General features: G+C 42.3%; 1 protein-coding gene across 3 annotated transcripts in view; it reads left to right on the top strand.

Annotated features, from left to right (window-relative positions):
• Window positions 1–443: 443 nt before the first annotated feature.
• Window positions 444–13,647, top strand: part of LOC119647798 (Ig-like and fibronectin type-III domain-containing protein 1) — a 225,906-nt gene continuing 212,702 nt past the window's right edge. The window contains exon 1 of one of the 3 annotated variants that reach the window (XM_038049008.1): window positions 444–1,176. The gene's annotated coding sequence lies outside the window, so the exon portion shown is untranslated. Of the gene's footprint in view, window positions 1,222–13,647 lie in introns of all 3 variants that reach the window. The other 2 variants (XM_038049007.1, XM_038049006.1) reach the window with 2 other exon arrangements.

Here is a 13,647-nt window from a genome sequence, read left to right as displayed (position 1 = left end):
GCAGCCAGAAAACATCCGAAATAGAAGTTTACATACGAAATCAGCTGCGCTTTCCAGCTGTTTTCATATTTTGTTTTGATCCCATCATTCGCAACAATGAGGCACCGATTTGGAAGTTAGTTGAGTTATGTGGTGGGCATGGAGCTTTCCCAAAGATAGTTTGTGTTTGGTTTCAGATTGTTATTTGTTATGCTCGTCACTCAGCCGCCTGCTTCTATGGCCAACTTGGGGATGTCTACTGAAAGCTCCATGAAACCGGTAGATTGCTCCACGATAGATGAGTTCTACGTATGCGCAGTATCTCTCCACACTTGCCGGCTCTGTGGAAGCTCCACTCACGTTTCCAGCACTTGCTGCATTTCAAAGATACTTTTATCCGAACTTTCTGATGCGTTTGGCTACGTACGCTCAGTCGCCACAGTGGGTACCCAAGTCACGAATCTAGCCACCTGCTAGGTCTTGGAGCTGCGGGACGATTTTTATCCGAGTACGGCCGGCGGGGGAAATATAAAACTTAAATTCAATCTGTTTGTATCTTCAGTTAAGACAGAACGTTGTCTTTGCACGTTTAGTGGATCCTTCGTGTACAACGACCGGTCGCGAGAAGACGTTCCTCCTCTGTTGGGATTATCTATCGTTCATTGAACAATTGTGAACTTGGTGTCACACGACTGTTATCCGAATAGCGAATTACCAACCAACCACCACCCTCTCTGCGCTTCTTTCGATTGTTTCAAGGACATCGTCTTAGAACTAGGAGTTGTGATTTCGCAGCATCTAAAGTAGCATCTGGTTGCGAGTCGAGGTTTGAGATAGTCAGTTGTAATCGCGCTTTTGTCCGGATCGGAAGCGAGCCAGTTTCTACCGTGCGAAGTTAAATCTAAAATCTCGTTAGATATTCTGGATAAGATACTTACGGCTTGTATGAGAAAAACGCGGAATTTCGTTAAGTGTATTCGGGCGTGCGAGAGGAAAATCTTTTAGACTTTTCGAGGAAAGTTGTTGGTCTTGCGGAACAACAAGAAAGTTCCTACCCCCAAGAGAAAACAAGATAAAACGCTGAAATTGTTTTCAGTACGTGAAAATTGAATCGAGTGCAAACAGTTGGCTGTGAAGTTCCTTCTTCCTTGAGAGAGTGTAGTTCGTGCCAAAGTTTTTGAATTGTTTGAAAAAAAGGTGAAGATTATTTTCATGCATCATTTCACATCTACACTTTCAAAGGTATCCAGATGAAATGCAAATATACTCGTATCACATATGTGGATTATCCAAACCGGAAGCAACACCTAAAGGATACGTCATTTAGTTTTAAGGAAGATTTGTTCTGTTGGGGGTGCATTTGATAGTTTCGAGTCGTGGTTAATGAATTTGAGGAGTGAATTAAGGAATTTGGGTAGAGAATGGGAGGCGATGAAGGCTGCTTTGATGCACATTCACGCACATGTGTGGTTAAGAAGGGGGTCAGCTAGCCAACAACTGGCCTCCTCTGGCCAGATGCACTTAATGCACAACAGCTTAGTCTTCAACCTGGAGCTTATGCAAGATTTGGATGCACAGACTCACTGCATGCACTTATGTATCTGCAGGCAGCAGTCGGACTAGCAAACGTGTTCACCTGTGGAGTTATTAGTTCTAACTCAATAGCTCGGCCAAGAATACCCAAGTAAAGAGAGGATTAAGATTTAATAATGTCGGTTTGGCCAGGCTAAACCGCTGACTAACCACAAGCCATTCCTATGGCTGCATTTATGGCTGACCGTGGCAACATTTCGTGTTTTTTTTCTACTTCTCCATAATAATTATTCAGAATGCAGTTTCCACTCGGGTTGGCTGCAAATAGTCCAGGCTGGCTGTAGCTCAACGCTGCAAAGTATTCGTTTGTTAGGTTTTACGGATTATAGGGTTTTCGAGGCCTTGGATGACTTAAGTCGAGACTAGAGCATGCAGCGACCAAGGGTATAGCCTGGCCGGTTGCATGACGGAGCGTTGTGGTGAAGTCGTTAGAAAGTGGCTACTAAGCATTTTTTGCGGGTTACCTTGTGAAATCAGTTAAGGGCAGCAGTGGTCTAGTTATCTAACAATTGAGTATTGTGCTGGAAGTTGGAGCTGTGCATAATTTGACTAGTTTTCCGTGAATTTCGTACTAATTGCACATTTCAAGTTGGCCGGGGACAGCGATACTCAAGGGATTATTTTTAAACCGTGTTCTGAAACTTTCGAGCAGTTTTTCCCGGATCCGAGGCACTCAACCCACCTCCAGCCTATCAAATAATTTTCAAATGTTTACCAACTATTTAATGGAAACTAGACCCTTACTATCGATTTTCTGAAGTATTTATGTGCTGGGGTTTCCTATCGAATTGACCCCCATTGGAATCTACCTTTTTTCGCTACCTAAGGGTTTTGTTCGTCATTTTTCCTATTTTTCCTTGTTGCTGTTTATGCCTCGAATGATGTATATATCAACTTTCACCGGCAAACACGGGAATATACCTATTTATGTATGTATGCACATATTATCAGAATTTGAATGTGCTCTGAAATTCTGCTCTATATGTCGTGCCATACAGACATGAACATGGATGGTATCAAGCCATGTACAAGGAAAACAATAATGAAGGGAAAAAAGGTTAAGCAGGATTAAGGCCTAGAACGTTTCCTATGCTTCCATAAACAAATGTTTGAGGAAGAAGATAAATCGATATTTTTAATGTATACAAGTAGATGGAGACGATTTCGATTTATGATTGTGAAAGGGGATATTTATGTGAAATGAAATTAAGGAAGAATTTTGAAGTCCAAGAGGAGTTAACTTGAATAGTTGGAATGAATTGTATTTCGAGTTAGTTTATGGTTCAATGGAGTTTAAATGCTCTGAATAGTTTTCAGATTGAGTATCCAAATCAAATATAGTGGTAGAGTTGGAAGTCTGTCAGTTTGACAGTGAAAGTGTCCTTAATTGTGATGCTTCTGCTTTTCTGAAATATCCATGGAATTCGTTTCTCCAAAATTACGTTTTCAGGATCACACGAAATTAATCCTTGTTATCTGTCTCCAATTCGCTAAAGTCAATTTCTCCTATTAAAGGTCAAAAATCGACTTCCTGCTGTTCCGATTTCTAAATGCGGAGTCTAATAAATTCGTTGGTATGCAATTTTTTTATCTGTATAAATTCAAGTAGTTCGTAGGGAGTCTTAAATGAATGTTACTCTCATAACTGATAGTGGAGTTTTTTGAGAAAGTGTACATTTCGATGTGAATTGCAAAACCTTCCAGTAATCCCAGGGAAATCGATTGGTTCAAATTAATCTAATTTGATCCAAGTTATCGCAAATAGCCAATTCTGATATTGACACTCCAGAAAAACTGGATTCAACAGAAATCAAGAAAGTGCCAGCACTCTGCTACGCTGAAAACGTCTCTGATCTTAGGAAAATGATCGTAGATATCTTCAATATTTGCTACAAGGTCAAAGTACATAGGTCGGAGAGATTTATTTTATCCATATCGCTCGTTTATAGCACATTGTGGACAACTGATGAATTAACATCTCATTGATTAAAACTAGCGTCCTTTTCATTGGCGAAAATTCGCCCTAGCTTCTTTCTTGACGATACCAATATCCGAAATATTATTGACGGTGCAGTAGTAGGGCTTAGGTTTGAATCTCGGTTCGTCATGGATGTTTGGGTTCGTCTTCGTGCTGTAGAGGTGCTGTAAGCATACCATCAGCGTCGCAGAATGGAAGCACCGGGTCCGGCTGTCTTATTTATACACCTTCCTAATTCCGGCCAAGTGGGAACTGCGGTCGTTTGTGTGTTTGTATTTCAGGTGGGGAAGAGACAAAGCCTCTGAGCACTCAGACCCTAGTGGTCCATTGTACTCAATTCCCCCGATTAACGGAATATTCCGGCTCCGTTTATGTATCGCAGGATTTCTGTTAGTGGATGTGATGCTCCCTACTGCAGTTGTAGCACATAAGTACCAAGAAGCTGATGTCTGATGCGTCCATAGACGGAGCACCCATATAGAAAAGGTTCCGTGGATTCCGCTTCCTCATTGCAGGAGCGACACGTATCATCTTGGAGAATTTCTATTCTGAACATTTGTCAAGTTAGTGAATTATGGGCAGTCAGAATGCCCCATTACTTCTGCAAGTCTTTCTGCTTTTCGACAGGATAAACTTTGTCGTATGTTTGTTTGTTTCTAACAGGAAAAGTTTGGTGTGTTTAGAAGTATTAAGATTCAGCCACCTGTCATTATGGGAAGCTTCTTCCCAGTTTTTGATAGTAGCATTAGCTAATGCTACTGATACCCCAATTGCTGGTTCCGGCACAAGATTTCATTTCCCGATTTTTGAAGTGATTGCTACAGATTGTGATGCGCTTGCCCTTCAACGCCTTTCAGAATTGCGTTCTCTATCTTTGACACCAAAGAGTGAAGCACAGACTGACTGGACTTTGCACGTTGGTAAGCATTTTGGTTTTAATTTAGTGGTTGCGACCTTAGCATCTTCTCGCGAATCTGAAGCTCAACTAGCCTCTCCAGATATTTCAACAAAATGATGTTAAGCTGATTTCCTGAGTCTTTGCCGTTCTCAGTTCTACTCTCTACTCTCTCTCAGTTTTTCAAATTGTTCGCCTATCGCCAAAGGAGTCCTTAGTCTCCTAGCGAACTCCACTTTGTCGCCAAGAAGTTCCTTGAACTTCGTCCAATCCGTTTTCCTATGATTTCGTCTTTGTATTACAGATTGTTCGCTCGTAACAGTCAGACTAAATTGTAAGTAGCGGTTATCTGAGATTGAGACATCATCTAACACTCACCAGTTTCTAATAAACTCCGACAACTTTGAAGTACAGAGATAGGTCAATTACTTCACTTTTTCTTGTTCGCGGTCATCAGACCAGCTGCAGTGATAAAATCAAACAGTTTCTCTCCTTTAGGATTGCATTTACTACTGCCCCAACAAATACACTGAGCGTTCGTATCACAACCTATTAAGAGTTCAAGGCCATTTGATTCTGCATGCACTACCAAAAAGTAGTTCTTGCGTCGGCGGAGGACACAAAGAATCATAGGGTAGTAAGCAGAGGCAACTATGACGTTTCTCCTTTGACCATTAAACTGGAATTGTAAGTTGACCGCATCAAGGCCCTAGGATCAGAATTGTCTCAGCATAGTTGTCTCTAACAGTTTTGACATCAGAACGCAGGCTCCCGGTCTAGAGGATCTTTCATCGACGAAGATCCTAGTGCCCATCACTGATCCAATACTAGCCTTGTTTCCAGGAGATAGGTACAGACTTTGGCATGCTGCCGGTTAATATGACTAACTCTTATGTTTGTAGACATAAGTGTAGTCTAATATGAAAACCGCCACTAACTGAAAAGGCTGCTGCATTCAGTGTGGATCTCACCGGGTTAACCAGGTTGCCCTTACCTTCCGCTTTTTTTGCGCCTGATTTCTCTGGACATCACCACAACTTTTTTGGTGTAGCAACGTCCATGTCCTCATTCCCAAGAAACTTCGCCTTCTTGCACAGTGCTTTCTGTTGTCGTCGACTGGAAGCTCTCCCAGGTTCATGGTGTCCGGGCTGCATGGATACCGGAATTAGACAGTTGCGTCCATATCACCATCTTCCCTTTCTTAAGTTTTTCCTGGTAGAGGAGGAACCGGAGGAGAAGATTCTGACAGGCCAGCATGTAGTCTCTTCTCCTTTGCGGCTGAAGTTTCCTACTTCCGAGCCTTCCTCCCCCGTTTTTTGGAAGAGTTAAGTAACAGTTTCACCGGCAGGGCGACCATAGTCAGGTTTCCAGTTCCTCTCATTAAGGGAGTTGCTTTACTGTCCTTTCTGACTGACCGCGCCATAGAAACCGGGTAGGTATTCCACTGAAGTGGAGAGGCTGTCTTCCATAGATTTCTTCGTGGGGAACATGAATCTGGTGAGGCCATCAAAATCCACGACAAGATTTTGTCGCATTAATTTAGATGGAATTCGAAGATGCTTCCCATTCATGAAAAGAGAGATGAGAAATTTCTGTTCTGCCAATATAACCGCGGGGGATATTAAATCATTAATCAATATCAAAGTTTCAATTAGTGCACTCCTCATTCCTACTTTCATGAAAACGAAATTGGATTACTATCTGTTTATTTTTTTTGTCGTTGGAAGGTGGAAAGGTTGAAAGCCTGTCGCTAGTTACTACCATTCCGTCATGTGGAACTTTTATTCACTAAAGCAACTTCCTTTTCCTTCGCTTACACCGCGAGACTACTATTTCAGTGCTGCGTCGCGGAGCAGGATCAGTTAGGAACCGTGGAACATGTCGTTATTTACTACCTTCCTCCAAAGCCCCTTATCCCTCAGCAGGTTGTGGGTCGCTTTCATTAATTTTTCCACGGCCCTCCAAGTTCTTTCAAAGGCTAGCATGTGGACCACGATATTTGTGGGTGACAACGGCAGCCCGGCGTCGCCCTATGTGCAGTGAACCTCGGGCATTTAAAAGCAACATGCTCCTCAACCTTCGTAATTATCCCCCACGTCGGTTAATATGGGGATCGTCACGCCAGAAGGGATCAAAGTATGCATACTACTGCAGCAGGATCGTAGCTAACTTTACAGTGTATTCTTTTGATATATTTTGAAATTTCTGGGAAAATCCTATGAGTCTAGCGGCCTTTAGGTGAAGAATCTCAACTTTATTTCGCTTGGCGATCACGACTACTTCGGTTTCTACTCTGCAAGCATCAGATCAGTGTCTTCTAGCCAAGATCAGTTTCCAAAAATTGCCCCTTACTTGTGAGGATCTCGATCTTCCTAATATCTTCTCCCACGACTGCCACTCCGATGCCGTCTGCAAAGCCAATGACGGTCACTCCTTTAGGCAACTGTAACTTTAAAATGTCATCATGTAATCCTATTCACTTGGGAAGACCGAGGACCGATTATTTTTGAACCCCGCAAGGTTGTTTTCTATGTCCATCATCCAGTATCTCTCCTATCTCCTAATCATAACACAGTAGCCTCTACTGGAAGAATCATTGGCTTAAATAGAAAATACAAACTTACATTTTTCCCATTGGAAAAGAAATGTTACTCATTTCAGGCACGCCCTAAAACTTTTGGTAAATAGACCTTTAGTGCCTCAGCTTCATTGGGAATGCTATTCCCTTGTTCCAACTCGACAACTCGTTGGATTGGACCACGGTTAACCTCTCGCTCTTTTTGGAGTTTTTATTGAAAAGTCACCTTATTTGGTCTCCGGCTCAAATGAGGCCATCGCAACTCCTATATTTTTCGCTGGCCACAATAATGTATTTTCCTCTTATGTATTTGTATTTCTCTTGTTCACTTCGTTGTAAAGTATAGCGCATCCACAGAGACTCAGGTTTCAAGAGGCTCTGCTCCAGTTTCATTATCATCCTTCATGATGCTGTGCAAGTGATAAGCCTACAGTAGTGGACTGCACGGGTATAAACACCAACGTCCAAGGCGATTGGGACTCGAACCTGGGGTAACGAAATTGGAAGACTAACACTCAGTCATGTCGACTGCCGCATTCGTTACTGGTTTAGGTCAATTTCTACCAATCTCATCTGGGATTTAATTTGAGTGGTCTCTCACACTCCGGACTAATGCTATTATCTGCAATCTGTTGACACGGAGTACGGAGTACAATTTGGGACTGATCCGAGTACTGAATGGCGTTCATACATGCTTTGGTCGAAGCCAAGGCATTTGTAATATCATTTCAGTATCCTCCTTCATAAGTTAACATGTAAATCTACCTTTTTTAACACCAACCATTTCCGTGCTCCCTTTACCGTAGACTTTTTTTTTCTACTCTTACTACTAGCTCTTAAAAGCCGGTAAGGTCGAATTTCTTTTCCCAGGCCGCGAAACTTATCTTTTTTGAGGGCTTCATGTTTGTTGTCATCACCTGACTTGTAACCTTTATCTTCTGCTAAGAACTCCTTTCTCGAGGATCACCTGCCCAATTTAATTCTGGATCTTTCTTAATTCTGCGAATGTTTTCGTTTTGTAAACGGCATCTTTCTTCCTGTTACCGCATTCTCCTTCTGAGATCCATCACTTTGGTCAGACCCTGCAGTTGTGCGAGTTTCACCAGCAATTTCAGGCACACTCCCGACTAGTTCCAATTTCTTGGGAATTGAGCCTTTCTGTCCCTTGGGATTTGGTCGTCCTGTTAATTCGTTCAACCATTCAGGCGTCCACTTCCCCGCATTCTTCTGCTTCCCGTTTTGAATGGATATTCCTTGCGCACTTCGCACTTTTCCCTACGCCAACCTAATGTCTTAACTTATAACCAACTTAGGCTAATAGCAAACTGGACTTACTGGAAAAAATAGCAAAAATACAGCAATGACAGAATATTGAAGCTTGACAACGACATAAAAATGAGAAATCTATGAGCCACATACGGCGCTGTGAAAGATTTCGTACCAGACTATAAGCCGCAGAGGAGTCTTGATATCGGGAAAAGATGGCTGGAACACTCAACTTAGTGGAAGCGCCCGCGTACAACTTTGACGAACCCGGAAGTTATAAACAACCTACCAGTCAATCTCCCTTCTATTTAAGAAGTGAAAGCAGCCCTGCGCAACTAAAAACTGGACAAGGCCCCGGGATTCGATGGTATTTTAGCTGAACTATTATATTACAGCGAGGAGGAAATTGCCTGGATAATCTCAACAACAACTGCTGGAAAATTTCAATCACGATATGCATCAGCTATTCATCGACTACCTTCAAGCGTATGATGGTATCAAATGAGAAGTACTATATTGTAACATACGTGATTTTCGCCTACCAGAAAAAAGTGGTACGAATGACCAAACTGACGATGACTAAGACTGAATCCCATGTAAAGGTGCTTGGCAAGCTTACGGAATGCTTAGAAACGAACTGCGGATAAAAGCAAAGAGATGGATTCACCCCAATGTCTTTTAATCTGGCCCTTGAATAGGTTATCCCCAAACTGGAGAGGTACCACGGAAACATTGCTTTACAAATCTCCGCAAACCTTTTTTGATTTCCCTCCGTAACACTCCCCAAAATGAAATGTGCTTTGAATCGCGGGGCTGCCTATAAAGATGATTTACTTTATAGTATTAGAGATATACAACTGTCTACTCAGGAACGACAGTATTGCGAATTCTGGATGGTCTATTACTTGACTAGGAAAATCTGCCCACGAAACCAATCTCTCTCCCGCCTGCGAGGTTTGAATCGGGGTCTTCCATTGCAACTACCTAATAAATTGCAATTCTCGAGGCATTTTGTGGTCAAATATCTAACTAGGACTTAGTGAGTTAGTTCAAAGTCGATTTTTACCTCCCTGATTAAAACTAAAAGGTTGATCAAGGCGTTCTTTGAACATGGCAAGTTGGCCTGCATTACCCCCAGCATTGTTTGCCTCCAAAGCGGAGCACATCTCAATCGGAACGTCAATTTTTACATCTTCCAATATCTCGTTAGCGGCCTCACGGGACCAAAGTTGTCATCCGTTAAAATTTTGCCTTTTTACTGCTGAATAGTAATTTATAGTCCTTTCTTTCCAATGCTTCCAGGCGCTTCGTTTATGAGTAATTACAACGGTAAACTGCTCTTTTTAAACTGTTCTCCCCTTAGCAGCGCCTTTTCATCCATAGGGGTTGCGTGGTTGCGTAGGCATACCTGGTAAAAACTGTTGTATCGAAGTTTCGCCTCCTGGGCTCATTCTATTAAGAGGAAGAAAAAAGGGGAAAATTACATGGTTCTTTCAACGGAAGTGTTGGACCATGGAATGGCAACAGTCCTGAAAGCGTTTGGAGTAAACGTGTTGTCACTATCTTCGATAATAACCCAAGCATTCTCAACATCAACTTTGGTAGCGTCAATTGATCGTATTTTCTACGGACGCGGTACCAAATGATGTGTTCAGACGATCTATTTTGATTGATAATTGACGGATACTCCTCATCGTTTTCGATAGTACTGTGGAAGTCAACATAATCCTCAAACCAGTGATACAGATCCCCATACGAGAATAGTGTGTACAGTTTGAAAGAGTGTTTAGAATTATTTGTAAGGATCCAGTCCTGGAAGTTGTTCGGTGTAAAAAACGCTTTTGAAGTCTAGGAAAATCGCGGCATCCATATAACAATTAATCGCCTCAGCACAGATTTTGTTCTGTAATATACTGCTAGCATCTACGAGGACAGAATAGTTGGAAAAAGAATTGATCACGCGACCAAAAATTAATCCCATTAGTGTGAACCGACACGAGGACAAATAAGTCAAAACATATTGTTATGGATAAAAGTTACGAGACTAGTTGTCTCAAAAGAAATAAATTTTGATATCTGTGATATTAAATGTGATAAAATGATTCAAAAAATGATATAATCATCAAAGATAAAATGCGCTTGATTTTGCATCTCTGCTTTTCAGATAAATCTATCTAGAAGAATCAAACTATAAATCTACCGTCGAAACCGGTTCCCTTTTGTTCGAGCGATTGTATCCGTCAGAGCCAGTTCTAAAAGCAGCTTTCAGATTTTTTCCATGAAATAACATTTTCCATTGAAGTAAATTTATATCCAGAATGATCAGCTGTGAAAGATAAACATTCTCCGCCATGTATTGTGTGCTGTACTCTGCTTAGTCTTATATGATAACTGGCGTTGCTAATCTGCATTTGAAAACAAGTAACTGATTGAGTATAAACATTTCAGCTTTATCTGTTTTCAATGTCGTGAGAAATTCACCTGAAATTCGTCTGACGGATTATTCGTGGAAAATGCCCAACAGCTAGGTTATGTGAAGAAGCATTAGTGGAGGGAGGAGGTACTACCTAATACAAAATACCTTATTTTTTGTTTAGAGAAAATCTTCGCCGGGAGTTAAACTGTGTGTTTTTCGCTTTCATGGCATAGCAGTAATATCGGTGGTATGAATTTGCTTTTTAAAGGTTTGTCAGACGATTAAAGTCACTAAAATAAAAAAGGTTTACTTAACCTTCCTAGCCCTAGAAAACTGGACCGACTAATCATCTCATTTGATTTCTACGGAGTGCCAAGAGTTGTCTGGTCCCAGAACTCGATAATACTATCATGGCGCTGTCTTTGTCGTTGCTTGCTAAAGTGCGGCTTCAGTGTGTTGACGAACCGTGTGATCATTTAAAAGTCCTTAATTTTGCGAGAATCCTAGACTTGAAACTTTGGCTAATGAGGCATTTGTCAAGTCTAGTGTCGTTTATGTTGGCTCCCTCTGGGATTATGGCATCTCGGTCACTGACGCCAAGGACGATTTCAATGAGTGGGAAAGCATAAGAAACAGTTCTTACACTGAAAATATGCCGTCTTGAAATGAAGAGATTTTAAGGGTGCAGGTAGGGCGGTCAGGTGGCTATGGAGCGATTTATTTAGAAATCCAACGAGGAGGTGTGGCGTTTAAGTCGCCTCTTGTTATTAGGGATAATTAACATATTCTTCAAATATAGATTTGGTAGGATGGAGCTGAAGGTACTTTCAATACAGGCGATATTGAGGGAGTTTACAGGTAGGAACAATCAGGCGGTAAAGAATTTGTAGGAAATAAGCGTTAAGGCGTCTCCAGCAGGATATTGCCCTGAGAAGGGAATAAATTAAATTGATAAATCTAGGCCTGTGATTGTAGTCACACTTGGTTTCATAGAGGAAGAGCTCAACCTCGTGGGCTCTTGTGGTTCGATGAACCTAGAGTATCCGGTTAGACGTCAAGGCATTGATCATCGTGCTAAAAATCTGGATAAATTAAGACGAATGCTAAGGAGAGGAAATTTTTACGTTGCTCTCTCGGACATGGTTCTTGGTCAGTGTTTCTTCTGCTATTAAAGTCGATGCGGCTCCCGAAAAAATTACTGGATATTTCCATCTTTGCTTGGTATACGCCCTCGTATGTGTGCAATAGTAACATTGTTTCCTCAGCTATATTGATTTTTCTCTGATTAATTATAGCTTGTTTAAGTGGTCGACCCATTCTATTCTTATTATGTAGTCAGTACGTTCTTTCCTTAGTTTGTCATTAACGTATTGTTCTATTCTGGACGAATATTGTAATTCCTGGCCAATTATTAGAATTTTGCAAAGTCGTCGTTTGTGAGTATAATAATCAGCTCCTTTTTCCCTAATGGGAAATCGAATTTTTTTGCTTCCTGTCCTGGCAGATGTTTTTCGATTTTGTCATCGGAGATGGTCGACCGTCGTTTGTTGAAGCTCCATATACCTATAGGTTGTTTGCGTTATGTGCTCCTATTTATTAACTATCCTACTTTATAATCAATGTGTGTTCACAGTACTTTTTACAAAAAGTTGTAATGAATCAAAGCTCAACTCCGTCTACAACTTCTTCTTTTTCTTCAGCCTTTATCCCGTTCACAACCGGGGTCTTCTCGTCGTGATTGGTTTCGCGATTTGGCTCTATCGAATGCCTGATCTGGGTGCAACCTTGAGGCTTTTAAATCCCCATCCAGCGTATCAACCCACCGTTGTTTCGGCCTGCCTTTTGGTCGTCTACCATCGACTTCGACGTTCAGACCAATCTTGGCAAGTGAATTCTCGTTCGCACGAATTACATGATTATACCATCGGAGACGCCTCTCTCGCAACTTTTCCACGATCGGTGCAACCCCATAACGATCGCGGATATTCTCATTTCGGATGTGATCAAAATGTGTGACGCCACTAGGCCAACGTAACACCTTCGTCTCCATTACCGCAAGACTTCGTTTATCGTCTGCTTTCCGAGCTCGATCCAACTCCGGGAGTTTTGTCTGCACCACGGCTGCCTCATTTATCGCCATCCAGCTTTCCTCCGACTTCAGCATCTCTTCCACCAGGCTGGAGGGCTCGATGTCCGCCCCCAAGATGCTGTTCCTTTTCTGTTGCAGAAATCCGTGGCAATGGAAAATAACGTGCTGCGGGTCGTCGGGTGTAGCACCGCACTCAGGACAGTTGGGAGACTCGTTCAACTTGAAGCGATGCAAGTACTTCCTATACCCACCGTGTCCCGTAAGGAACTGTGTTAGGTAATTCAATTCTCCGTGTTTTCGGTCGACCCATTTCTCGATACTCGGGATCAATGTATGGGTCCACCGGCCCTTGTCGGAGTTATCCCACCGTTGTTGCCACTTGCCACACAACTCTCTCCTGATGGCTTTTCGGAAATCCGCATTCACCTCGGCTGGATTTGCCTTCCGTTTTTCGTAGAGCCAGTGTGCCTCGCTCGCTAGAAGATCTATAGGGATCATTGCCGCTATGACACACACTGCCTCCGTCGACGCCGTCCTAAATGCGCTGCACACCCTTAGCGCAATTGGCCGGTATGCCGAACTTATCTTCCTCCGGTTGACAGCGTGGTTCAACGCTCGCAATCGATCTCACCACTCCCGCCATGAGTAGCATGCGACTATACTTCGGCGCTCCCACGTTAGGCATCATCCTTGCAAGGGATTAGCTAGCATTTCCTGCCTTCTCTCGCGCATAATCCAAGTGTCCCTTGAAACTTAGCCGGGCATCGATCATCACCCCCATCTATGTAAGCTTGAAGTTGAGTCCACTAAGCTCTATCTCACCAGTCATTTCCATTGAGATATAATATAGTTT

The sequence above is a fragment of the Hermetia illucens genome, chromosome 2 (genome assembly GCF_905115235.1).
Source record: "Hermetia illucens chromosome 2, iHerIll2.2.curated.20191125, whole genome shotgun sequence".
NCBI lineage: Eukaryota > Metazoa > Arthropoda > Insecta > Diptera > Stratiomyidae > Hermetia > Hermetia illucens.
Note: the sequence above shows the minus strand (reverse complement) of the source record. Positions and strands in the feature narration are given on the sequence as shown.